The sequence below is a fragment of the Periplaneta americana genome, chromosome 16 (assembly GCF_040183065.1).
Source record: "Periplaneta americana isolate PAMFEO1 chromosome 16, P.americana_PAMFEO1_priV1, whole genome shotgun sequence".
NCBI classification, from domain to species: domain Eukaryota; kingdom Metazoa; phylum Arthropoda; class Insecta; order Blattodea; family Blattidae; genus Periplaneta; species Periplaneta americana.
Window position 1 is genome coordinate 10,755,846 of NC_091132.1, and position 15,370 is coordinate 10,771,215.

At 37.3% G+C, this 15,370-nt stretch overlaps 1 protein-coding gene across 2 annotated transcripts in view; it reads right to left on the reverse strand.

Moving 5' to 3' along the window:
- LOC138716549 (polycomb group protein Psc-like) overlaps positions 1–12,719 on the reverse strand; it is a 136,458-nt gene extending 123,739 nt beyond the window's left edge. The window contains exon 1 of one of the 2 annotated variants that reach the window (XM_069849708.1): positions 12,449–12,719. The gene's annotated coding sequence lies outside the window, so the exon portion shown is untranslated. Of the gene's footprint in view, positions 1–12,444 lie in introns of both variants that reach the window. The other variant, XM_069849709.1, reaches the window with a different exon arrangement.
- Between the last annotated feature and the right edge of the window lie 2,651 nt (positions 12,720–15,370).

Consider the following 15,370-nt stretch of genomic DNA (forward strand, 5'->3'; position numbering starts at 1 on the left):
ATGTGTAAGTGTTCTTGTAAATGTAGTGTAGGGAATGAGGATGATGAAGATGGGGAAGGGAGAGAGGGAAACCTGGTGCCGGCACGTAGCCAAGGCCTATCGAATAGCACCAAGGGGGCCGCCAGGATTAACGTCCCTGTCCGACGGACGAATCCCTATCAACAGTGACATATGCCTTCTCTTCATATAGGGTAAAGTTGTATCTCTCCTAGTCCCGAGGTAGAAATTTTACATGAAAATTTCTGACTCCGCCGAGAATCGAACCCGGCCGGTTAGTCTGGAGGCAGGCACGCTACCACAGAGCTAACTCGGCAGACTAACTTAGCAATGTTTCAATAAAGATTTTATTTTAATGCCAAAATAAATCATAGTTATTTTAATACAAGCCCTAATATTTAACTTCAGTCAACATTAATACTGGGACAGACGTTCCCTCATCATTTTTAATAACAATTACCCGTTTCACAAGAATTGTCGCTGTCTACCGGTGCCCAAACGCCATTCCTCTCTGTCCATCGGCTGGTTTTCTTTTAAATTTCTGGGTTGCTTCAACTCCTTCCGGCCAACTCATTTTGGACATTCTCTTTTTCTTCCTTCCTCTGGTACCCTTTTCATTATTAATTTAGACAGTTTTTCTTCCAACATTCGACAGTTATAAATGATGACTGACTCTGCCATCCAAACAGGAAGTTCCCTCATCTGATATCATGTGCTTCGTCATGATATCTGGGTTTGACATCTTCTGAATTCAGATTTCACAGAACTCGTTCCTTCTATCAAAATGTCTTTATTTCTTCTTCCTATCATTATTAGTACGGTCTCATTCCACAGTTTTAATGGACGAATCAAAGATATTTTCTCGTGGGTGGTAGTTAGAACTGAGCAAGGTATTCCTTCAGAAGTCACAGTAAGGACATTTTAATCCTTGCAAAATCTGAATTTTGTATGGGCGCCTTTTCTATGATTTCAACGACTTCTATACTGATGCTCCATGACTGGCAATGTATTCAAATGAAACCTGTTTCGTAGATCCATGTTGATCTTCGCGAATTAATAACATCACATCATGGGCATTTTCTCTCGTGTTAATTGTCTAATTTTGGCTATTTTTTAAACTTCCTATTTCATAAAATTACTGCACTATTTTGGAAACCTGTAGCTATTAGGTTTTTCACGGGTTATACTTCATTAAACGAATCACATATCTCCTGTTGAGTCCTCAATTCTATTTCCTCAACGAACCATTGTTAGGACTTTGAGCGAGTACAACAATGATAAACGATTTTCAGCTTTATTTTAGCGATTTTTCTGTTCGTATTATTAGTGCTTCATTTAGGTTCATGGCATACTTAAATGAATGTAGGTCTAGTACTTTTTTTCTCTTGCAAGCTTACGGAGGAGGGACCCGAAGGCAGAATTATATCTATTTATTATTTTAATCCATAAAGTCCTCTTTGTGGAGCTGATTCGGTACTTAAAAACAATTATTCAATCTTCTCCCAAAACGAGATTAATAGAAAGTTCCATACTTAACCACTATGTTCAGATTTAAAGCTACCAAATGTGTCTTCCATTCCACAACGTCACTGTCAAAGATATAATGAAAAAGAATAGCCCATACACTACATCGTTGTCGTGCTCCCACGTTAATTTGTTTTAAAACCGGATGTTCCAAAAGTCTCTAGCTACTATGGTACAAAAATTAAATAATTGATTTGTTCGAGAAACATGCATACTGCAGAAAATTGAGTAGTTAATATTCTCATAGAGCAGGCACGTAAATTCAACGTTTTCGAACAGATCAATAGATAGATAAAGCTGCCCCTAGACAAGGGACTGAAAGACCCGGATTTGACATTTCCATATTTGCCTGGGGCTTCATGAAGTATAGCTTGTACGAAATAATTCACAGTGTTATTCAACGGCAGCGTAGAACCTACATCGCAGGCCGTCGCGTCGTAGCAAACACGCTGTAACATTTTTTCAGAGCAACTGAGGAACGATACAATGGAAGAAAGGTACGCTGAAATGTAACAAGATATTAGTAGCCTATAGTAGCAGCCAAATAACAAAGTCTTAAATTTCAAAAGTGTTTAGCAATGCCAATATTATTTTATACGGCTCATAGATATAGCAAGGGAAGAAGTCAATGGACTGCAGAAAGGAATTAAGAAGCAAAGGGGTGTACAAAATCGGATAAGAAATTAAACAACTCAAACTAATTGAACATATCGCTCCAAGTTAAAATAGATTAGTGCAAGGAGAGTTAATACAATCCGCACGTGCAGAAAATGTAGGACTCATAAAAAAGGAACGAAAGAAAGTCCAGATTTACCGCAGGAGAGGTGGAAACCTGGACGTTCGAGGAGACAGAAAAACTTGTATAAGAAACGGCGTAAAACTTGATAAATAATTATAATTATACCTATTAATTTATATCTCATTTCCATGGTTGGGGACATTAATCAGCCAGCCATGAACTCAAATGCCATCTTTATTCCTGACAATATTGTTCCATGTAGGTCTACAGGATGAATGTTTCCTGTTCATTGGTACCTAAACCTAAAGATACTTCATACAAGTTTTGTATGTTTTATGTCAAACCAGTCACAGAAATGACACGATGTTTTCATAGCTTTCAATTGTAATAAGTAGACTTCGAGGAATTGCCACGAGAATCGTAAGGTTTACTACGCACGCGGTATAGACTGTATGAGAAGGGGACGTGCAAGGGATGGAGTAAGTAAACACTGAGCAGTATACTGCGGTTACAATAAAATATGTACCCTGCATTCAAGAAATATAATGAATTATCATTGAAATAGGAAACGTCTGAACATGTAAATACACAATTATTTTGTAGTGAGATATATTAACTCTTAAAATTTAATGTAAAATACTCACATCATCCTTGAATATGTGCATTGCAGTGAAGAGTTACGTACATTTTGAGCGACTGCAAAGTGAACCTTCTCCGATGGTCACTCAAACAGTTTTTATATTGGGAAAATGTACGTTCAACATCACACGATGTAATAGGTGCATATTTGAAGAACGGAAAGTCACTACTTTTTAGTACACCAATTTCAGACGTCTTGTCGTGACCTGATGGTACATCATTTATAATACGAAGTTGTGAATAGGCAGAATTTTTAGCAATAATGTTTCTCAACTTACATTTCACTTTTTTTTTTTAATTAGTGAATTGTTATTTCGGATAACGGTTTGTGATACTTTATACACTATATTAAGGGCTTCTGAGAGTTGTAGTTTAGACGATTCTAACAGGGTGATGCTTTTGGACACGATTTTAAAATTAGAATCAACGAACAAAATATCTTCCAATATCTGTTCAGAAGGCAAAGATTTTACAGCTTCAACAGCGGAACTGTCTGTGCTATCCAATGCATCAATTACCTTCATTATTTTGCCGTAATATTTTGCATAATAATTAACAGCATCCAACCACGTTTTCCAACGGGTCAAGACTGGCTGCGGGGGTAAAGGTATTCCAGGGGCAATTATTCGGAATAGCAACACTCTCACTGTAGTATATGTTTGATTGAATTCTTGTCTGCACTGAACAAATGTTAAGCTTTGACTATTCCAACCACAGTAATGCAAAAACAAGTGCTTACATAGGTATACATTAGCTGTAGCTGCTCTATCTATTTGGACCGGTCACAACTCTTAACATGAACTGCTTATACTACGAGGCCGGGAGGTCGCTCTCCTCTTCTATACTACCGTACATCGGCAACCTAATTGCATGCTGCGTGTGGCAATTCAACGAAGTCTAGTAATAAGTTTTCAATGTTAAAGAGCTATAGACCTAGCCTGCTATTTCCTTGTCCTATCCACATGTTCTCTTTCCAATGCTTGTTAAGTTTCCATCAATAGGAACAGCATGTTATTAATATATTATCGTTCTATTATTATTATTATTATTATTATTATTATTATTATTATTATTACTATTATACCATCACCATTGTTGTTGGTTAGTCAACTGTCCAAAGACAGGTCTGAAACTTTTTTTTAAGATGTTTTTATTAAAAGTACCAGGTCTCTTGGACCCTTGCCTTTTACAAAAATATGATTTTATAAATTGAAATGACTGAAACCCTAAGTGATATCAATTAGGAATCACTCATGAGGCAACTATACCAGGAGATAATGGGTAGGGTGACCAACCATTACCATTACCAAATAAAAAATGACAATGAATGTAAGGAAATTCCAATGATTACGTGAAACGTCTTAATGGACTCATCCATGTAGCTTATAAGTAGGCCTACATATACATGCACCCCCTATGCAATAAAGGACTCGTCCACACAGTTGCGCTCTCTTATCGCGTGTAACGTAACCACATCCTGTGAGTACAAGCGACCTCATGAGTGTACCGCAATATATTTACTGTAGTAGCCCATGGATTATGTAACAAAATGACAATACTCTTCTCTTTCCATTGTACCACGAGCAAAGGCCGTTAATTTTTTGGAGGAGGGGGAGGAAAGTACAATTTAGATTTTATAGTTAACCACTTCTGCCAAAAAATAAAACTTTTGCGAAATACTCTTCACACAATGTAAACCTCATGTATAACATGACTCATGCATTTGTGAAAGGTTTTGCTATTTTTTATAAATCTGAAAATCTGAAAGAAATGAGAATTTTCATTTCAGAAAACTGACCAGTCTTTCAGAAACACAGCGGACTGTTCATAATTATACTTTGCAAGTAGTGATTGAAGAATTTCCAGAGTTGAACGATACCACTGAGATAGTGTTCGTCTTCTTTGAATTTTGTTGCAACCCATTAAACTGTCCATTTATATTAGCTGACCCATCATTCTATTAATATCCAGCCTAATTTCTCCATATAGAATTTTATGACATTATATAAATTGCCTGCAGTTGTTCCTTCAACTTTAACAAAACCCAAAAGTCTTTCTTTAATTAAGAAAGAGCCTTGTGTGTTCAACTCATAACTAACACAAATGTTCAGTTGTTCCTTAGTGGAAATATTAGTTGCATCATCACAAACAATAGACAAAGCAGAAACAGCATTCACTTCTTGCATATTTTTCCCCCCATCATTTCACGTTTCACCGTTTCTATTAATTTGGAGTTTGAGCGCCTTTGTAAGAATGGATTGTGGAGCTCCTAATTCGCCCATTCCCTTTCCTTTGTCTTTTATTGTTATTTCAAGTAGTTCTGAAAAGTTCTCTGTATTTGCTGATGTCATGGATTCGTTATGTTTCCTTAAATGTAAACACTACTTTCCCATGAATAAAATATTTTCTATTATAAACTTTATGTAACTTCTGTTTTCCTAGACTTGTTTTGAGTGAGCAGATGAGAGTCGATCAGCAACAGTTTTACCAAAAGGCCGATGACTGTGTGCACAGTCCAAAGAGAGTGCTTATTTGATGTCACGGCTTGCTATATTGTAACTCAAGTGCTTCAATGGTCATTCTGAATATAACAGCTTTTTGTTGAGTGTACTGTTGAATTAAGTGAATAAGGCACATAACGTTTACTCCACATCTTGAATTTTCATCTTCTTCAAGACAGCAATTCAAAATTACATTTTTAGAAGAAATTATATCAATACGGGCCCTCTCTTGCCCCCCCCTCCGACGCGACGTCCTTGCTTGGATCACCAGTGTTGCAATGCTACTATATCTTCTTTGTACACAGATTCCTCGAGCTCTGCAAAAAAAAGCCTTCTGCAGCTGCGATAATCTCTTCATTTGACGAAAATTTCTTCCCAGTCAAGTGAGTTTTGAGCTTTTGGGAAAAGAAAAAAGTCTGAGCGTGCGAGATCAGGCGAGTAAGGGGCAGGTGCGGCAACAATTCGACCCGTAGTTCGTGTATATGGCAACAGCGATTGCAGACGTGTGAGCAAGTGTATTGTTGTCATCAAACAACACTTTCTTCTTGGTCATACCCAGCCTCTTCTCGCTTGCAAATTTTCCCTTTCAGTTGCTGCAGGAGATTTAAATAATATTCTCCGGTTAATGTTCTCTCCTTTGCTAGATAGTCAATCATGATCATCCTCTTAGAACCTCAGAACACGGACACCATGACTTTCCCAACCAATTGAACAGATTTTTCTTTTTTTGAAGGCGGAAAACCATTGTGCTGTTTCGACTGCTATTTTGTCTCTGGTATGTAGTAGTGGATCCAGGTTTCATTAGTGGTCACAAACTGCATGCTTTGCACTTCAATCAACAGCTTCTTTTCTTACCCACTTTTATTCCTCAGTATTACTACAGGGGGTTACATCTGAAGGCCTATTCATTGGTTGATTTTAATCTATTTTAACTTATTCGACTTCCACTTGTTGACACTGGAGTTAACATAATTATGTTCGTATAAAACTCTGATCATACTTATTCCAATAGCTTTACAAATACTGTAATGGAATTGTGAACATATTTTCATGCTGTTTTATACACACATGAGCATAAAGGGGTGTCCAAATTGTAGGTATATTAAGGTATCATCGCCTTTTATTCCAAACTTTTCTTTTGCCAAAGTTCTTGATATCCAAAACTTGATCTTTGGCAACTATAGCCAAACTTAGCTTTTTGTTTCAAATTACCTTTTGTGGTAGATGAAGAAGGTATTGCTTTATTTAAATTCTTCTGAAATCAATATAATAATTTTCATCTTAATCTTTCTTATACTCAGGAATATTTTAGATAGGGCCTAATTGTGAATTTGGCTGACACTGTCGCAACACAAATTCCTGTAACTTGGATTATCTTGACACATATCAATCAGCTTCACAAACGGTTCCCTTTTTTGCTTTGTTGCCTTATGGTTATAGTAACTTTACCATTACTGACTCACAAGAAGTTTGACTTTTTCGCAGCATTTTTATCATTTTTTTTTTCGAAATGTACAGCATCTCCACTTCTATTTTATAGATACTGTAGGCCTATATGTTCCATAATATTCTTACAGTTGCTTTATAGCTATAATAAGAAACATGTCCAATTCTTATGTTTAACATACAAAAATGCAACTACGAAATACAGCTGTACGGTACAGAGGATTATTACATTCATATTTAAGTTCACCATAAAGAATGCAGTAATATGGTGGTTACGATTTAATAACTGTATAAAATATATACAGAGAATTATTAGACTACATTAATACACGGTGCTGTGGAATGTCAAATTTTATTACTCTGATTATTTTAAGAAATTACATATCTTGGCATTCTGCCAAAATATTGAGCATCCCAGATATTTAAAGGTATTTATCCACTCTATTACATTGTTACACCATCTCATTCTAGTGCCGAGGTCATGGAAAGTTTGGGGCTCTACCTCCATGCCCCCCAAGTGTCTTCATGGCATGTTACGGGGATACCTTTACCTTTTTATTACATTGTTATTTGCTCCAGATTGACTCTCTTTCTTTGAAGGCCATTGTTTTAGTCTTGTTACTTCAAATGTTTATTCTATACTTAGCTGTATTAATTTATTATAGATTTTGTAATGTCTTCTGAATCTGCTGTTACGACTTGGTCAACTGCATATAAAATTGTCGGGATGTTATTTCTTGAAATGTTGATTCTCTTGATATCTTCTTGCTTCCATTGAGATTATTTAGTTTATATTTGTTGAATAGTGTGGGGGGCAGGGGTCATTCTTATCTAACATCTTTATTAACTGATATGAGCTTTGAATATAAATCGACTTTTATTTAATTATTTTCGTAGATTCTTTTTACTGCTGCAAATTGTAGACTGATATGTTTTTATTTTGTGACAAACTGAATAATAATGGTCTTCTGACTTCATCGAAAATCTTTTCACGATCCATAAATAAATGAATGTGTTTCTAAATTAAACTCTCTTCTTTCCAGTAAAAATACTCTATATTCCACATTGCAGCTGTACTGCTGAGATTTCAATCCATACCATTTTAGTTCTAAAATCAGGCTTTCAAGTAATAAATGCTTGGCTGCTCGTGGGGATTCACCAATTTCTCACGTAGACTTATAGCTCTATTCTTTTGTCACTCATCATGCAAAATTTATGTTCCTTTAACAGCATTGCGAGGGCCCTTGTAACAGTTTTAGCAGTAAAACAGATGTAGATAATGATAATGATAATAATGTTATTGTTATTTTTCTTTGGTTTTTCTTCTCTGCCGATTTCCTTTGCGAACTCTCCATGTCAAGTTCAAAATGTTCTCCTTGCAATGTGGCATGTGCTTCTTTCATGTTCTTCTGGATAGTTTGACATTTGGACAAGAGATTTTGGTAAGTCCTGCAGCAAATAAAATAATTGGAACCACTGTACCTTTTTCTGCTTTCAAATCTTCAGAATTTTACTCTCCAGTGGTTTATATTTCACAAATTTGATACTTCTGCCTTTTTTAAATTAACAGTGGAAGGAACAGCGGTAGGTCTACATAGAGCATGTTCTCTTTATTTTTTCCCCACTAAGACAGGCTAATGTCTGGTGGTTGTAGCATGCTGTCCTGTGTATCATTATTTATTTAACCCAACAGGTACTGTTATACTGATTTTGGGAACCAGAGGAGTATTGTACTTGCAATATAGTGGGAATGTAGGCCTATGAATATGCTAATAGAGGTTTTTTAAATTTGTTTACTCCTCTTAGTGTATTTAGTGGGGGAAAGTGTTTGACACAGTCTACATTAAGAAATGATAGACCTACTGTGCTTGAAAGAGTGGATGAAGAAATAATACCGCTGAAACTGATCAGGAAGAGAAAAATATTGGCTGGGTTTCCGGCTAAGAAGAAACTGCCTACTGAAGAAATGCACTGGAAAGAATGGTGAACGGAAGAAAAAGTCCGGGGAAGAAGAAGATATCAACATTATGTTAGCCTAAAACGAAGGCGGGAAATAGGAAAGATTGGATAATGTTGGATTTGCAGTGAAGGACCCACCTTTGGGAAGAAAACAATGAATGAATGTCAATTGGGTACATGTTTTATATTCTGTTCTATTATGTCACTAATATGATGCCTGGTTTGTTGGTTGATACTTCTGTACCAATAACCGTCCGAGTGTTTCAGAATAGTCTATGAACTATTTCCGTTCTTTCGCCAAACTGGATGAAAGTGTCCACCGAAACAAAAATAAAATGAATACGCACAACTGACATAAAAAATCGAGTGCATAATATCTTAAAAATACTGCAATACATATGACTACATGCGCTGTAGAGCTAGAAGAGCTGTGGTTCCTTTTTCTGTAAACAAGTTTCGGTTCACGGAAACAGAACGAGCGAGCAGGCAGGCAGGCAAGCCGGCACAAAGGAACAACTGGTAGAGAGCGACAGAGACGGAGAACTGTCCCTCGCGATAACAAACAGGGGTCCCTGTATTAATACCTCTTCCCCTTCCCAAGTATACTTCCCTCCGCTCATTCCACCTCTTCTCGTAGCAAGGGGCCGACAAGTTTTATGGTTGCAACCCTCCCTACTTGATGATGCCTTTCTAGAATCAGTGACGACACAGCAAGGGCTGCCAACCTTACACAGTTGTCCCCATTAACAAATAAGCATTCTAGTCGCTGGAAAGTAACGGTATGTTGCAAGCATGGGCAGTGTGACTGCATGCATACTACGGGCTTTAGTAAATACTGTCTGAAAAACTTATTATGACACGTAACGTCTGGATATATTCTTAATCAAACGAAAAACTAATGAGTAATTACCAGTAATTAAAAGCTAGAACAGTCTACCACGTTGACTAAGTGGGATTATTATGGATGTGACACAATATAAAGAAAACATAATAAACAAGAAGAAAGGCAACTTGCGTTAAGTTTCCAGCATGGCCAGTTTTTGTAAGGATCATGGGCAGGCAAGGAGGGGGGGGAGTTAAAATTCAAGCCGTAGAAGTGAAATTTTCAGAGCAATGAAAGTGTGTACAAAATACGATAAGAAAAAGAATGAAAATATATTGAAGAAATTCTACCTATCCAATAATAAAATACACGACAAAACAAGATTTAGAATCTACATAAAACAGAATGGATAGTCATTATTATTATTATTATTATTATTATTATTATTACAGTCAACTAAAAACTGTAACGATTCACAAGCTCTCAAATCACATTATATCATGGTTCATAGCTCACAAAGGAGTTTATGCATCCGGTTACAAAACAGGAAATGTGTTCCTATCATTAATGACTAATAAAATTGCTCAACATCAAATGCAATCTTCATAATACAGAGAAAAAATTGCCAGGAATCTTAAACCTAACAGTCTTTCCAAGCATACTTGCATCTTCTGCCTGAAGCATTTGACCGTGCTGTAGACTATGCATAGGCCTAATATTCCAGAGATGTTAGATTACAAAGAAGTTCCAGATGATTAAGTAAATGCAATAATCACAAAAAGAAAAATATCAAAGTGGAACACGAATTGATTCCATTAATAAACTCACAGCATCTTCTGTGTTGGCAACGAGATTCTGCAAGTCCAGTAAGCCTATTTTCAAATTTTATCATGGGAAACTAGATCGCTGTATACAGTGACTATTACCTCAAACTTCATCAATTTATGACAACAGTTCATACGCATATAATAGAGCCTACATCCGAAACGAAAAGGAAAAATCCATGTCAAAATCTAAGCAGTTGCTTAGGTATGAAATGGTCAAAAAAATTTATGACATTCACACATCTATTAACAACCATCTAAAGTAGTGAAAAATTATGAGTTTATTTAGTTACGAACATTCCAGCCACACAGCCTATTTAGAAAGAATAAGTATTTCAATTCAAAATAGTCTATAGCTTTTGATCTTTATCCTTAGGAATGTTTTTACCTCTAAAATATTTTGTCTATAAGATACTGAAGTGATAGACAGCAAATATGCTTCAAGATAATTTAAATTTAAAAATGTCTGTACTAGACTATTTTGAATAAAACCAAATAATCTTCTACAGAAACAACTTTTCATATCAATATTCATCATAGAAAGGACACAAGTCCATCGAACTTAAAAAAAAAAAAAGGACGAATAAAAATATTTCAACATCGCAATATTTTGGATAAAAAATATTCAATTCTCCTCATACTTCCCAATGAATGAATCCTGTTTTAAAACAGCAGGCCTCACAATGTAAACATAATGCTTACTCTGCTGTTATGTTAATACGTGATTCGTTAAAAGTTGTACGAACTTTTTCAGCTACGTCCATGTTTGTTTACAACCAGGCTTTTTAAATTTCTCTAGAAAACTGTAATAGCGTGCGAGTTCACCCGACTGAGAACCGGTAAATGATGTTGAAATTACGTGCATACAAGCATCGCGCTGTCGTTTTTAATGAACGTAATAGAACAGTCAGTATGCAGTCAAAAGACATGTTGCAGTCTAACGAATTACGAAACAACCAAACTTTTAATACGAAAGTATCAAGTTATCAGGTAAGATTCTTATCTTTCATTACAGTAAATGCAAATATCATCTATTGCTGAGCGATAAGCAGCAGAACGGATGTCACGTGGAGTGATGAAGCATATAGCAGCCTATCAAACCTTAATCACCCACCCATGAAGAACTTCAGAATAGCCAATCGTTCGGAATCCAAACCCAAAAGCTTTTTTTCCTTTAATTCGGCGCAGGTAATCCTACCCGCTTAAAAATGTGTCACAATACAGACAGGCTTGCCTGGCTTCTTTCCGCTTATTTCGAATGCTGTACGTTTTATAGTAAGGGTTTGTGTTTCCACACAAAAGACCTCTCCAACCAAGGCTGCATCCTATATCCCCGAGCGTTAGAAAAAAATGCTAAAGGTGTCTTTATGAATAACCGAACTGTACTGCGTTTAGCTGTAAGTGCTGCCAACATAACTTTCAGAAACGTGCAGTGAGAGCAGATGGGTGAAAATACGAAAATCAAAATTTGTAGGAAGGCGTTTTAAACGAATGTAATCTGCCTAGCAACAGGAACAGTAACAGTTACAGCTGTAGTATTAGTAATACATTAGTAGTAATAGAATGTATAGTGATAGTAGTAATATTACTATAGGCCTAGTTGTAATAACAGTAACAGTAGATTAATATTAATACTAGTAATAACAGTAATAGCACGTACATAATACGACTTTTGGCACTAAACTGTTAATTCTCAATTTTTTGACGGAGTTCGAAATATGAACAAAACGAAGTGTTTGTATGGCACTTTCACCAAATTCATGATCTCCGTTAAAGTACCAAGATATTCAGTGTTGTATTTTAACACATTATCTTTCAGAATCGTATTTTCACCCAACTCTAAAGATAGACTACACTGTTAAATAAATAATAATAAAATGTTAATGTACTACATGACGCTGCATATACTTAAATACGTGTTCGTGGATTACTGCACACCACAGAGCAAATGCACTAGTACACATAACCTCAAATTATACGTGCTATACGTACGTACTTGTAGTAAGGCGTAGTAATACAGGGACCAGAACAATCCGCCAGATTGGCAACGAACGACACGGAGGCAGCAGTAGCAGCAGCTAGCACAGACTTTTACACAGCATTTTCACTTCTGGTTCCAACACACACATTACAAACACACCAACTATTATTACTTGAACCACACAACGAGCACCACTCCAGCGTTTAAACAAAATCAGTACAAAAACTGAGGCCAGATGGGAATAGATAACACAACGCATCAAAATTACACATACTTCCACTACAAACACCAACACTCTACTGAGACGGGGAGCTCTTTCTTCTTGCAGAGAGAGAAAACCGACGACTTCCTTTCCCCTCCAGCTACTCCCACCACTGCGCCACGTGCCTCGACGACCAATGAGAAGCCTTGAAGCGACGCTTGGAGTTCCACATTCGAGCACATCCTAAGTAGTGGGGATAAAGTAATCTGCGGAGGGAAGAGTGAGAGAGAGAAAGTCCAGGTGCGATAAGTTTTTGGTTATCAACCGTAATGATAGGGAGCATCTGTGCCACTACAGGCAACAATGGAACAAAATGCCGATGATGTCGGCTTAATTCTTCCATCGCCCGTCTCGCCACCAGCGCCTCGATTTCTCACCTGCACCGCTCCTGACGTGTAAAAAATTCGGAACTCCCCTCCTGAACAAAGAAGAATAAATCAATACCGCATTAAAGGGAGGTCAGTCTCACATATTTCATATCCACAAATATTGAAGCGTGGCAACGAGACGGCGCTGCAGGGTACAGCATTACAAGGCCTGTACTCACATTGGCTCTATGTAGGCCTGCAGTAAACGGAAGAAAATAATTATTGACGCTTGTGCAATAATACGCAACGATAAAGAGCGAGTATAGACACACAGATGTAATGGAATTACCAGCTTCACACACGTGGCACAGTAACAAGAGCTGTGAACAGCGAGAATACAAAAGAAATTCAGATGAAGTTTAGGAGAGTGATGGCGGGTCTAGCTTCTTGTAACGCAGAGAAAGTAGGTTAAAAACAACGTATGCTACATCGTTAGGCCTACTTAGACACAAACGGCCCATTATGCCTGGAATTTGGAAATCGACCCAGCAGACCGCAATGTGTTACCATTATCGCAATGCTACTGTGTTTAATTTCCTGAAATTCCTTAGGAGAGAGCACGTGTTTCCCGAGATAACGATGCCTGATTTGGCGCGCTTCCGTACATGGGGCAGTGGCATTTCTCTAAGTTTAGAGCCCAGTTTAAGTGTGAGTATATTAATCGAAAAAAATGTTATATAAACATGCGTCCTATTCTCATTATTTTCTAGCCTCTAATTTTCGATTAAAACACACACTTAAACTGGGCTCTAATCTTAGAGAAATGCCCCTGCCCCTGTACTGAAGCGCGCCCGAAATATGGTTAAAGTAGCCTATTATCAGTAACTATGGACCCATAACACATGATCTCCAACCTTCCCAATAACAATCAGACAGAGTACATCACACTGGGTGAACTATTGTCAGTTATAAAATTAAAAATCTTACTTACTTTTACTTTTGAGGGCCTCTCCACTTTTCAGTGGTTATCCTTTATTCCCATTCTCCATCTGCGTCTGTCATTCCAATCCTGCTCATTTAGTCCCCTATCATTCATCATCCTCAATATTCCAGCCCTCCATGAATTTCTAGGCCTTCCTCGTTTCCTTCTACCAGCTGGAGACCACTGAAGTAGCAATTTTGGCCACCTCCCCTCATCCATCCTCCTTATATGACCATACCACTGAAGTCGTCTATTCTCAATTCTTGCAATCACCAATTCTACCATGTTCATTATCCTTCTAACATCCTCGTTTCTTCTCTTTTCCAACCTGGATATTCTAGCACCTCTTCTTATGCCGTCCATTTCAACTGCCTGTATCTTACTTTTTTGGCCTTCCGATAGACTCCAACCTTCAGCCACATATGTCAATATACTTTCCACTATAACCTCAAGAATTCTCTTTTTTGTTTGCATTGTTATTGTCCTGCTCCATAGCACTCCATTCAACATCTTTATTGCTTCTCTACCCTGCATTATCCTATAATCTATATCCGCTTTACAATTTCCAGTCTCATGCAAAACCGACCCCAAATATTTAAACTCCTTCACTATTTTAATTATTCCTTGGGGCAACTTTATATTTCGTCCATCTCCACCTATCACCAGGTATTCCGTTTTACTCATATTAACTTTCAGTCCCCCTGCTTCAAATGCTTCAAGGAGTTTCCTTACCATAAATTTTGCATCTTCTCGACATTGCGCAATTATCACCTGATCGTCTGCAAATAGCAGCGAGTGCACTGTCTCATTTCCAACTGGAATTCCCATTCCTCGACATAATAAAGCACCAGGAGAGGGTTGCATAAACCAGGAGCTGTAAAAATATGCTCTGCCACTGTCCTAAAGCGATTTCTAAAATTGAACAACAAAATCTGAAACTGAGATGAACCACCTGAAACGTCGAAATCCATTGTAGGCCGAATTCCATTTACGAAAAGAAACCACAAAGACTGTGAGAACTACAGAGGCATTCAGTCACAGTTTTTTGTCCAAGGGCAGGTCACTGCAAACCCAGCATCTTATCTTCTGCTCCGAACTTTTCTCCCATTCACCATTCCTTGCAGTGCATTACTGCATCCTTCAGTAGGCCGCTTCTTCTTAGCTCATGACCCAGAAAATTTCTTTTTCTCTTCCTGATGGATTCTGCATTAAGTTTCATTCTTTCTTCTTCCACTCTTTCTAGCACAGTATTATCTTATTTTGTCTGTCCATTTTACACATTCCATTCTTATGCATTATCCACATTTCAAATGTTTCTAGTCGTTTCTCTTCACTTCGTCTTAATGTCCATGTTTCCGCCCCTATACGATGCCACACTTCACACA